Raw genomic sequence first — 12,065 nt, forward strand, 5'->3', positions numbered from 1 at the left:
GCTACCCCCTGTGCTATTCCCCCTGTCAGGGCTGCAGGAATATGTTACGGCTTCAACAGCGGAAAAAAAAGTCCCCTCCTTTGGTCTGCTCACAGATGACTATTACTCAACCACTTACAATATTTACAAGTCCAGCTCATGGCAATTAAAAAAGGATGTATTAAAATAAACTCTTCTTTCCAAGCTGGAAAAGGATATTAGCCATCACTTTTTGTAAATAGTGTCATGTTTTCTGTTCAGAAACTGTTTCTCTGCCAGGGGTCCAGGATGTTTTTCCAGGGAAATAAGAGTTGCCACCAACAGTATTTTTTTCTTTTATGCTCAGCTGAAACGATTTGTTACCTGCAGTGAGCCTTAGCAGTGCTTCACTGCACTGGCTCAAGCTGGTCTTGGATATTGAATCTTTCTTTTCCCTGCAGGAACAGCTGAGGGGAGGGAGGGCAGCAGCTCTGCCCGGGATGCCCCAGGACTGTGGCAGGACTCAGCCCTGAGGTGGGTTGTGGGGACCAGCTCTGGGGCTCAGGGGACAAGGGCTTCAGCTGAGTGGTTTACACTTACTGCAGCCTTTGCGGTAGGATGAGTTGGGGTGATTTTGTAGAGAGAACACCAAACTTCAGGCTACACTTGGATGAAATTGCTTATTCATCACATTAAACAGAATAAACTAGTAAAAACATATCTGTGCCCAGCGAGGGCCTGGGTCAGGCTCTGGTGGCAGGAGCCACCTGCTGCCCCATGCTGCCTCGACAGCTAAAGAGGCTGTGCCTCCACCCAGGAGGGCACTGGGCAACCAGGGCACACAGGACACCAGGTTTGTCCCACCATTGCTCACCACACCAGCTCCCTCGCAGGGGAAGTCCTTGGGGAAGCACCCCAGAGGACGCTCCTGCAGCGCCCAGCCTAGCTCTTGCTCCTCATCTCAGGTCAGGGTCCACCAATGCCAGTCTGATCCGGCTGGATCTTGGCCATCCACAGGCTCTGCCCCACTGGAAAGGGTGAGAGGGATGTTGCTCAGCTCTCAGCCTCAGCCAATCTCCCAACAGCACAAGGGGCAAAGGGACAAGCTGGAGCACAGGAGATTCAAGTGAAACGTAAGGAAAAACTTCTTTACTGTGAGAGCAGCAGAGCCCTGGGACAGGCTGCCCAGAGAGGTTGTGGAGTCTCCTTCTCTGGAAACATTTCAAACTTATGTGGACATGTTCATGTGGGATCTACTGTAGGTGAGCAGGGAGGTTGGACTAGACAATCTTTAGAGATCCCTTCCAACTGCCACCACCCTGTGACTCAGTGATCACCCAGCAACACAAACTGTTGGACTAATCCATAGGGAACACGATCTATACTTCCACCAACCTTCCCACTTTCTCTCACTTTTTACACCTTAATATATGTTTTGTAGTCTTCAACAGAGCCAGAAGGAAATAATTTGCTTAAACTGGGAAGAAATAAGATCTGATAGAGCTGCCACATTCCGATTATTCTGTTATGTTTCACACTGGAGGGAAAAGTTTTAGAGGGTGCAAATCCCTAGCACAGTTTTAGTGTAATAGAGTTTATGGACTTCAGCAATTAAGAGACAACTGAGATCAGCTGCTTGGGAAATACTCTACAGGTGTGAATTAGTAATGATACAAAGTGGACTTAATGGGGTGTAATTATTCTTTGGCAGCTCCCAAGAAAAACTGCCCATAAACCCAGAATTACTACACAGCAGGAGCAGGGGAAGGTGGGGACTCATAAAGCATTGGTAATGGGCAGTGGCAGAATGAACAGGAAACTTCAGAGGATGTTCAGGGCAGCAAGAGTGGGACAGCAACATGAAATAAATTTCATTTTATTCCCGGAAAGAGACTGGTATTAAAAACCTGGAGCCATTTTTCTAATTCCAAAAGCAGAGGTCAGGTTCTTACTCCCCACGTGAGAGGGAGCAGCAGAGATAGCACGTGTTGGTGCAACAGGAATCAGGAATAAACCAGTATTAAAGGCTTATCTGATCCGTGCGATAGCACAAAGAGAACAGGACAACAGAAACTGGCAATAGTGCACCAATTTCAAAGTACCTCTTGCATGATAGAGACCAGATGTTACGCACATGTGTCCCCCCCATACTACAGAACAGCAGATTAGAAGGATCTGAAGCTTTTAAACCTGGGTGTTTCACAGAGCACAACAGGCTTTCCCAACAAAACCCACGGATGGGATCTGACACCAATTATGCGTCCTCAATTCCCTGCTTGCTTTGCCTTTTTTTTTGCGCCAGTCCTGTGAAATATAAATACTGCCCTCAAGAAGAACTCCTCAAACAGCAGTTTAGGAATCGAAGCCACTAACAAAGTAAACAGGATCAGAAAGCAAAAGGAACCAGTGGCAGGAATACAGATTTGAAACGTGTCTCTCAGGGAAAGGCAGGAAGTGAAAGCAAGTCTATGTGCAATTACAGAGCGATTAATTAAGGCAGGTTGGAGAAAGTGCAATGCTCTTCAAGCTCCATCTGCTAAAGGGTTTGAGCCAGTGCTGCTGTTCCAGCTGGGAGGAGCAGTGTGGAAACGCAGAGGGCACGTTCCCAGCTCCCGACGTGCCGGCAGGACGTGGGCTCTCCTGGCAGCTCCAGCACTCACACTGCTTTGCAGGTTTTAATACCACTGCCAAAATCAGCTCTGCTCATCACCCCCATCTCCACCCCCCAGTCCCTGGGCAGCCAGGGGTTCAATGCTCCAAACATAGCAAAGCCTTTAAAACAAAACAAAACAAAACAAAACAGGTAAGATTGAATTTTCAGATATAATATGGAAAGAAAATGTTACAGTATTTGTAATTCATCCCTAGGTCGGTCTCACCTGCTGTCCATCCACCTGTGAGATGGCAGGACCAGGATTCACACCACACCCCATCTCCCTGAAGTCACCTGGGGCAGATCTTCTCCAAGTCCCATATCTATTCCCTCTTCCCCAGATTTATCAGCTTTGAGGGTAACTGCTTTGGGCTTCACCTTCCCACTGTACCCAATTTACTCCTGCCTGAACAACTTCCCAGCTGGGGTTCACATGGAAATTCAAATACGTTCTCCAGGTCTGCATCTGCCTGAAGGGGTTTAGGCATCTACATGATGATTTTCCACCCCTGGTCTGCACCTCAGTTTCCAGAGGGTTAATGATCTGGGTAAATACAGGTGATGGCTGAGGACTGACCTCTTCATGTCTATCCAGCCAGACAGTAACTACTCCTTCCCAGTTGGGACTGTGTAACTCCAGGGTTTAAGTTCTTGTTAGAAATAAGACTGCACCTCAAGCCCACACTTCCTGGAGCACTGTCAGCCATCCCTGGCCATGACAAACACCAGTTACACAGATACCAAGTCCAATAAATCATTTAATTTCCTTCTTCATCCCACCCTTTGCAGTTTTCCCACCACAGAGACCCCAGGACATGGCTTGGAGCTGCACCACACTGAGCACCATGCAAACGTGGGACATGGCCCTGCCCTCCAGAGCATCCCTCACCTCCTGGGCACCCCTCTCCTCCTGGGCATCCCTCTCCTTCTGGGAATCCCTCTCCTCCCAAGCATCCCTCACCTCCTAGGAATCCCTCTCCTCCTGGGCATCTCTCTGCTCCTGTTATGGAGCCCCTGCTACAGGTGACAGCCCACACCACGATGCCAAAATCCTGGACATACTGCAGAGCTGTGAGAGGACTATGATTCAATTAAGAATTCACAGTTCAGGTCTGTAACCTCCCACAGGAGCAGGGAGCCATGTACTAAATCAGCCTGTTTGCCTCAACCAACCGTTAGGAATAATGAGTAACACTGATGAATCGGTTTCCTCGGAGAGGAGCAGACACCTACTGTCAGCCAGCAGCCAGCTGCTGTGTTTGCAATGAACCGAGACTCTCCAATTCCTTCTGCTGACTGTTCAGAGAGGGGCAGCTGAGACTCAATGATCCAGTTTTCTTTAGGGCATTTTTAATTCCTAGTGCTAACGACGGCTGGAGCCTGGCAGAAATTTCTGCTCTCAAGCGCTGCTGCCGACGGAGAGACGAGCCCTCGCAGCACCCAGACAAAGCAGCCAATTGTTGCTTGTCAATTGGGTGCTTATGCCAGCTTTCTGACAAGGCAATATTTACTGTGAAATATCCACTTATTGTGCTGAATATAACTCCTGGGAATCTGAGCGTGTTTAGGATCTGGCAGGGGTTCAAGTGCCTTTAAACAGGCAGGCAGGAACTTGGTCATAAATACATCATGTTTTGACAAGTCCCTCTTGAATAAGTGTCAAAAGATTTCTGGTCTGCTTCTACCAGACTATTGATTTACCATTACCAGCTTCGTGGCCACAGCGTGCTGGCCATTGAGATTTAATGTGTTATCAATTAGAGCACACAGGGCTCTACAAGGTGTCTCACATTACAACTTCACAAGGGGCAGCCCCTGCAGAGGAGACAGTTGCACCTTCCTCCATGGCATCCCCTGCTCCAGCCACCAGATCCTGGTTTCATTTTTGGAAATGCACCCTGGCAAGGTATCCTCCAGGGACTGAAGATACCCTTGCTTACTGGCACAAGCAATGTCAGCAAAAGGCTTCAGCTCTTCTCTTTCATCCCCCACACACTCCTATGCACAAGGAGCAGGAGCTTGATGTTGCTTCATGTGGCTGCCCAGCATCCTGGATTGGTGCAGCAGGTGGGTCATCAACAACATGCCACAACCCCAATGAGCAATGGCTACATTCACCCCAGTGCACCCCTCCCTTGACGGTAAGAATGTGAGGGGAGTAGGTAGTGGCTGAGGCACCCAGGGCTTTGCAGATCACATTAAAGGTCTGATCCGCTGATCTGGCCTTCTGCCATGAAGGCATCTTCCAGTTGAACACACCAGGTCCACTCTGCTCCACTTTGTTCAACTCTAAGCCTGTCAGTAAGGTTACAAGATACTCACATCAAGATACTGATCCACTGGTATCTCTGAGCATCTGCCCAGCTTGGGTTGCCACTGGAAATACCAGTCCCAGGGGACAACATCCTAAATGCTTTCAAAGTGCTCCAGGAGGTTTTATGAAAGCAAGTGCAGAGGGTATTTGCCTGTGATGGCTAAGGTCTGGATTCAATGAGCAAGAAAATCTCTTCCAGCTCCCACTGCTATAGTTAGTGCACAGAGTATTGGATGGTCCTTATAAATAGGATAAGTAAATACAAGCACATGCTGAGGGGTGATGTCTCCTTTCCGTGGGGGTACAAAGCCACAGCTTCTCTGCCAGGTTGAGAGCAGAGTGCTCTGGCAGCAGGACAGTCCCTCCCAAGCAGGGAGCAGCCACAGCCTGCTGGACATGGACTTGATCAATGTGATCCCCATCTGTCACCCCCAAGTCCCAATCAGCTGGAAACCTGGAAGTGGTTGTTCATTGGGTGAGCTGCACAGGTTTGTTTTGCCCTTTCTGAATATTGGGCATATTCATACTGAGCATATTCAGAAAGCAAACACAACCACATGTTGGCTGCTCGCTGGTTTCTAGATGCTGAAGTAAATACTGATTTCAGCCCATTAAAACGAATTTCACAGGATGTGCATGTGTCATCTGCCCTGATTTCACAAGCTGAGAGATCCCCCCCCCCCCAAGTCCGCTCCAACAATGTTGAACCTGAAGTTGGCAAATCCCACCTGAAAAACTAGATGTGCCCATATGTGATCTCCCCAGCACTGGCTCTCTGCAGAGAAAGCTGCCCTGCAACAAGCCCTGAGCATCCCTCAACACCTTGTTGATAACTATTTCTGGAAACAGGACTTTTCCTTGAAGTTTTCCCTATCTTTTCTGCTGATTTGAGTGTTGTGTCATCCTCAGTAACACTGAAGGTTCAGCACTGATGTATTTTACAGATTATAAAATAATAATAAATGGCATGCTATGACTTTCAAGACCCTAGTATAGCATTACATTATCTGGAAAAAGTGGCTTCTCTTATGCCAAGAAAGTTATATTCCCACACAACTGTCTATCCAGAATTTTATGATTAAGTCTTCTTTTACAAGTGACACGGAGCGCTAACTTGTAAACACATCATAGTTGTTTTATAGGGTAGGAGAGGAGCAGGGAAAAGATGGGACTTTCAACAAGAGGCTGTAGAGTAATGGCCTCTTTTCTTTAAGGACTTCTTTCTAATGTCAGAGTTTTAAAAAAAGCAAACAAATTTTATCTGCTTTTTCTGTAAGTTAATTTTAAGTCCATGTTGCCAGATACACAGCAGAAACCTTGCCCAAATCTGTTCAAACCCCTGATTTTCAAGGCAGCACAGAATCAACTTGGAAGGCTGGCTCTGAATCCAATACACATACCTAAAGCACTAGTTTACCATGGCAAGCACCCGAAGAAATCCATCTTGCTGTCCTTTACATTCCCTAAAAAAAGCCAAACACTTTCTCCCCCAAAAGCTATAAAAAAATTCTTCCCTCTAACATTTTCCTCGTTTCGAGCAAGACAGGGTATTCAATTTGTATTGCATTAAGAACCACTTTAGCATAAATCCCACGCTATTAAGCTGGCTTGTATGTAAATACTCTTCACAATTCCTACACCTGCATCATTGAAACCATCTCTCTGGAGACTGGTTCTTTATTAGTTTTGTGACAGCCAAACGTTTTCTTGGGCAATCGGCGGAGTAAAACGCTGCGGTCACACATTATCCTACACCCCCGCCCGTCCAGAGGAACCCAGACCTTATTGCTTTTGACCTTCCTTTTCAACTGGTCTGACTTGAGAAATTTAACACTACCATCGTACCTCTCAACTCTGACATCAAAATCATTGGCAGTACTCAAAGAAATCAAGAACAGGCTCTGCAAGCAGTTATTAAAGGCTCCAAACGGCCACGTGTTTCATTGGGTCTAGAGGAGAAAAAAAAAAGACAGTTCTCAAAAAGCTGAGCTCTTTGGAAACAACAACTATTGCATTATTAATTCCTTATTTGGAAAAAAGAAAAACCCAGGTCATGCCTGTGTGAGATGAAACAAAAAATCTTATTTGATGAGTGATTCCATATTTGGAGCTATTTGTGCAATGCCAGATTAACCTGAAGAAACAAGTCAAAGGAACAGACTTAGTTTATAGACGCTAACTCCTCAGTCAACATGATTTCATATATTAAAACATTGTATTTATATGTTTTTTGGCCACGTTGTGTTAGATCTATGATTCCCTCTCAAGCACACAGATGAGTTTGTTGTTCATCAGGGCACAAAGATACCTCACATTACTGAAAGACCTGCTGGCAAACTAAGCGTGGCTAAATAACAGCAAGATAAAACCCTCCGCTATCAGGATACGAGTCAGGTTCAGTCCCAGCAGCAGCGTGGAGTGAGTTCACATCCAAACTCTTTATTGCTTCAGTGACTGAATAATCCCGAGTGTTTGGGTCCCAAACCACACGCGCAGCCCTCTGGAAGGAAGTGAGGTAAGTGTTTCTCTTAATCCATTGTTGTTACACTGCAATTTGCTTCTTTTTTAATCTATTTTTCAAATTACGAATGCACACCAGACAGTGTATTGAACTAATCCCAAGCACAGTTGCAAAGAAATCCCATATTCTTCCACAAAGTGCCACACATGGAACAAACCCATCTTCATGTGAACTGGGATGGCTGGAGGAACAACTCAAAGAACTTTCGTCATAGAATCAGACAATCCCAATCTGGTTTGGCTGGGAAGGCTCCTTAAAGAACATCTAGCTCTAACCCTCCTGCATGGGCAGGGACCCCTCCCACCAGACCAGGTTGCTCCAAACCCCATCCAACCTGCCCTTCAACACTGCCAGGGATGAGGCAGCCACAGCTTCTCTGGGCAACCTGGACCAGGGTCTCCCCACCTTCATAGTGAAGAATTGCTTCCAAAGATCTCATCTAAATATCCTCTCTTCCAGTTTAAAACCATTTTCCCTTATTCTCTCACTCCCTGTCCTTGTCAACAGTCCCTCCCCAGCTTTCCTGCAGCCACTTCAGGCACTGGAAGGTACTCTAAGGTCTCCCCAGAGGCTTCTCTTCTCCTGGTTGAACACCCCCAACTCTCCCAGCCTGCCCTCAAAGGAGAGGTGCTCCAGCCCTTGGACCACAACCCTCGGTTGCAGCTTTCAACCACTGCTCACATTCCACCATCTCTGATGCTTGGCTGGTCTGTGTGAAGGTAATTGCCTGCCTTGGGCAGTGGTTGGAAGGTTTTGATCCAACAGCTGAAGATGCCACCTAAATATACATTTGACTGTACATCTGTGAGTCTACATAAGTCATTAACCTCCTGCAGTGACAGAAAACCAGACTAGAAGAAGGGCAGCTGAAAGACAGGAACATTTCCTGAGCAAATTAAGCAACAGAAGTACATTTTGCCTCCTGAGCCACAAAAAGTGAAGCTCAGAGACTGTTCGGATTTGAAGGCAAGTTGAGAGCACAGCAAGAACTAAACTGTCACAAGCTTTAACTTTCAGAGGAGTCTGAGAGAAAGGGAACACTTTGAGCTAAATTTGTATCTCCTTTAAATAGCAGAAGGTAGTTCACAGAGGACAACCTAGGAGAAATGGTTTGAGGTACCTCTGAGACAGAACTGAATCAATGAGCTTTAAAGCAATTTACACACACACCTGAATAATGCCTTTCTGCAAAAATGCTCAATAAAAAAATAATTTACTGGACTCACCATTGCCCCCAGACCAGATGGAAGAGGCAACAGCTTACCCAAGTTCCTTCCTACCCAAAAATCCCCACCATTAACTGGACACTTTGCACTCACTGCTACACTGAAGACCAGACGTATTTCACAAGTAATATTATTAACTCTATGACAGTTTCTCTCTAACTTTCTTAACACTGCTAAAGGCAGCCTAAACGAAAGCCCCTTCAGAGCAAAAGTTGATTCTCTGCGGTAAATTTGTGCAGGACGTTGCCCTCCTGCCCAGCCAAAGCTGACAATGTAAGACCTCACGTCACTTTGAGAGTCTCTTTTGGTATCTTCCCACAAATTTTCCCATTCTTTAATTGGAGTATTGTGTCCAGTTCTCCTCAGTTCAAGAGGGACAGGGATCTACTTGAGAGAGTCCAACAGAGGCTACAAGAATGATGAAGGGACTGGAACACCTGTCTGATGAGGAAAGACTGAGACCTGGGGCTGTTCAGTCTAGAGAGGAGAAGACTGAGGGGGGATCTCATTAATGTCTATAATTACATGAGGGCTGGGGGGCAAGAAGGAAGGGACAACCTCTTGTCACTTGTGGCCTGTGGTGGGACAAAGGGCAATGGATTCACACTTGAGCACAGGAAGTTCCACCTCAACATGAGGAAGAAGTTCTTTCCTGTGAGGGTGACAGAGCCCTGGGACAGGCTGCCCAGAGAGGCTGTGGAGTCTCCTTCTCTGGAGAATCCTTTCTGGATTCCTTTCTGAGTGATCTGCCCTAGTTTTGGTCCTGCTCTGGCAGGGCGCTTGGACTCAATGATCTTCAGAGGTCCCTTACAACTCCAACATTCTGTGATTCTTTTACTACAAGTCAAAGTTGGCAACCTCAACTCATCTCTGTCTGATGTCCTTCTCTGATGGGTGGCTGAGGCAGCACCAGGCACCCAGGTCCAGAGCTGTGCAGATCACCCAGCTCCCAGCAAGCAAGAAACTGGAAACATTCTCATGATTTTTCCTTTTGTTTTTGCTAGAGTGACTTCACAAACTTTCCTTGCTTGTCCCCACACTGCTATTATCAAACTGTTTCCAACCCCAAAGGTCATCGGCAGACATGGTTACTGGATTTTTTTGCATGTGGCTTATTTTTCTTCCTTTTTTATTATTAAATAAGCACACACACTTTCCAATCCTCTCTCCTCCAAGCTCTCTAGCATCCTTTTCCTTACACAAGCGATGCCAAGAAACTAGATCAGTCAAGCAATGTGCTACATTTCTGAACAACTGTGTTACAGCTTGGAACGGGACTTGAGAGAATTTTAAAAACCTCAATGTGTACTAATGGCTTCCCAGAAGAAAAGGAACAAAACAAGCCCAAAGAGATCACAGAAGTTCTACAAATCCCTGTCCTTCAGATGAAGTTCACCCAAGTGAGCACACCTAATTGTCTTGTTCTGGCATGAGCTCAGCAAAAATCATGAAGGAAGGGTGACATCTCCATCTCTGGGCTTACCAGGAGTTATCCTCTCCACCCCAATGAGGAAGATAAGCAATGAAGAACTGAAGAAGAGTCTGGCATGGACCACAGCTTCATGAACCATGGAGACAACAAGCTTAAGGGGTGAAGGAGAGCCTGGCAAAGCTTTTCTTGCATGAAGGCAATGATCTTAGAAAATCCAAAGCCTACCTATACCGTCAGGTGGTCCTTCAGCAGCACAAGTCACTACAGAGACATCCCCTTGCACTAGAAATTTATCATAGAATCCCTGACTGGTTTGGGTGGGAAGGCTCCTTAAAGATCATCTAGTCCCAGCCCCACTGCACGGGCAGGGACATCTCCCACTAGACCAGGTTGCTCAGAGCCCCATCCAACCCGCCCTTGAACACTTCCAGGGATGGGGCAGCCACAGCTTTCCTGGGCAGTTCCAGTATCTCACCACCATCACACTAAAGAATTTCTTCCTAATGTCTAAATCTCCCCTCTTCAAGTCCTTGTCCTTGCACTCCTTACCCTTGTCCCAAGTTCCTCCCCATTTTCCTGGAGCCCCTTCAGGCACTGGAAGGTGCTCTAAGGTCTCCCTGGAGCCTTCTCTTCTCCAGGCTGAACACCCCAACTCTCTTAGCCTGTCACAGGAGAGATGCTCCAGCCCTCTTCAGAGATTTACCAGGCAGACAAAGCCCAGGCTGCAAGGAGAGGCATCAGCCTGGGGCTAAGTGAGTTATATCCCTGAGATGGGGTGTTTGCTGCCTGCCAGTGTCCTGATGGCTGGTGCTCCTCCTCACCTTCTCCAGCTCAGCGACACCCACCAGCCCCTACTCCAGCCAGCTTCCAGCTGGCAAACTCAAATTTGTTTTCGTGAAAGAAAGGGTCTGCCAGGGAGCAGCTTTCCCTGGAGCCGCTACCTGCAGCAAGCAGGGAAAAGGCAGAAGACACGGCAGATGATCCCAGCAGGAGGCTGTTGTTCCTCCACTACTTTCTCCAGTAAAAACAAATGGGGGGAAAAACATAATAAAATGAAAGGAGGCTGTGCTGGCCTGGTGGAGAAGGGGACATCTGCTCATGTCCATCTGCCATCAGCTTGACACCCCAGTCATTGTTTTTGGTAGGGTCAGTTTTCTACGTTTATAGCTCCCTGAACTGCCTCACAAGGACACCAGCGCCAGCACAAGGGAAAAGACAGGAACACAGGGAGAAGGAGCAGGTAATCACTAGTTCTGCTTAGATGCAGCAGTAAATTGTCCCATTAGGCTCTTAAATCACTTGAGAAATTATTATCTTTTGCCTCTTCCTTTGTTTTTCACTTGAACAAACGCTGGGATTACTCACTCCCTAGATAGATGGATATATTGCAGTGCCAGAATGCTTCCAAAATGTTTAAAGCATCAACAGAGTTATGTGTGAAAAAAAAAATGCCATAAAAATCATCTCAGTTCAGTCAAAAGAGTGGAATAAGCTGCAGTAACAGAACTCATTTTACTCATCTAGCTGAACCCACAAGAGGAACTTCACTAGTGAGACACTGATCAAGGAGAAAAGGAGAAAAGTATAGTGTTCATACTGAGTCATTTAAGGTCAGATTAAGTGTTCTTGATGTCTGGTCCATGTGTCTTCTATTTTAAAAAGTGCCCTTCTTGCAGAGGAATTGTAAAAACTTTTGAAAATGGGATGCTGGCTCCTAAGTCACTTGGATAGTTGACCACACGGTCAGGAGGGTTGAGATTTGCATACAAATTGCAAAGCTTCTAAATGGCTTCCTCAGAGCAAGAAACGGGGGTGGAAATGAGAGAATATTTAATGATTAGTTCCTTATGGCTCTGACATTCTTGAAGCATATTTCTTGCAGTCCCTGGAACACTCCTGCATTCTTGATTGCAAAATGGCAGTAAGTGATTTCCTTTAAAAGCCTTGTCTTTTATTGGAAT

The 12,065-nt window shown here is 46.5% G+C and overlaps 1 protein-coding gene across 2 annotated transcripts in view; it reads right to left on the minus strand.

Moving 5' to 3' along the window:
* Positions 1-12,065, minus strand: part of STX8 (syntaxin 8) — a 115,921-nt gene that overhangs the window by 2,032 nt on the left and 101,824 nt on the right. Inside the window, exon 8 of one of the 2 annotated variants that reach the window (XR_007891105.1) lies at positions 6,771-6,874. The exons of the other annotated variant lie outside the window; for it this stretch is intronic. The gene's annotated coding sequence lies outside the window, so the exon portion shown is untranslated. The remainder of the gene's footprint in view (positions 1-6,770; positions 6,875-12,065) is intronic. 2 annotated transcript variants of the gene reach the window in all.

This window comes from Apus apus, chromosome 17 (genome assembly GCF_020740795.1).
Source record: "Apus apus isolate bApuApu2 chromosome 17, bApuApu2.pri.cur, whole genome shotgun sequence".
Taxonomy (NCBI): Eukaryota; Metazoa; Chordata; class Aves; order Apodiformes; family Apodidae; genus Apus; species Apus apus.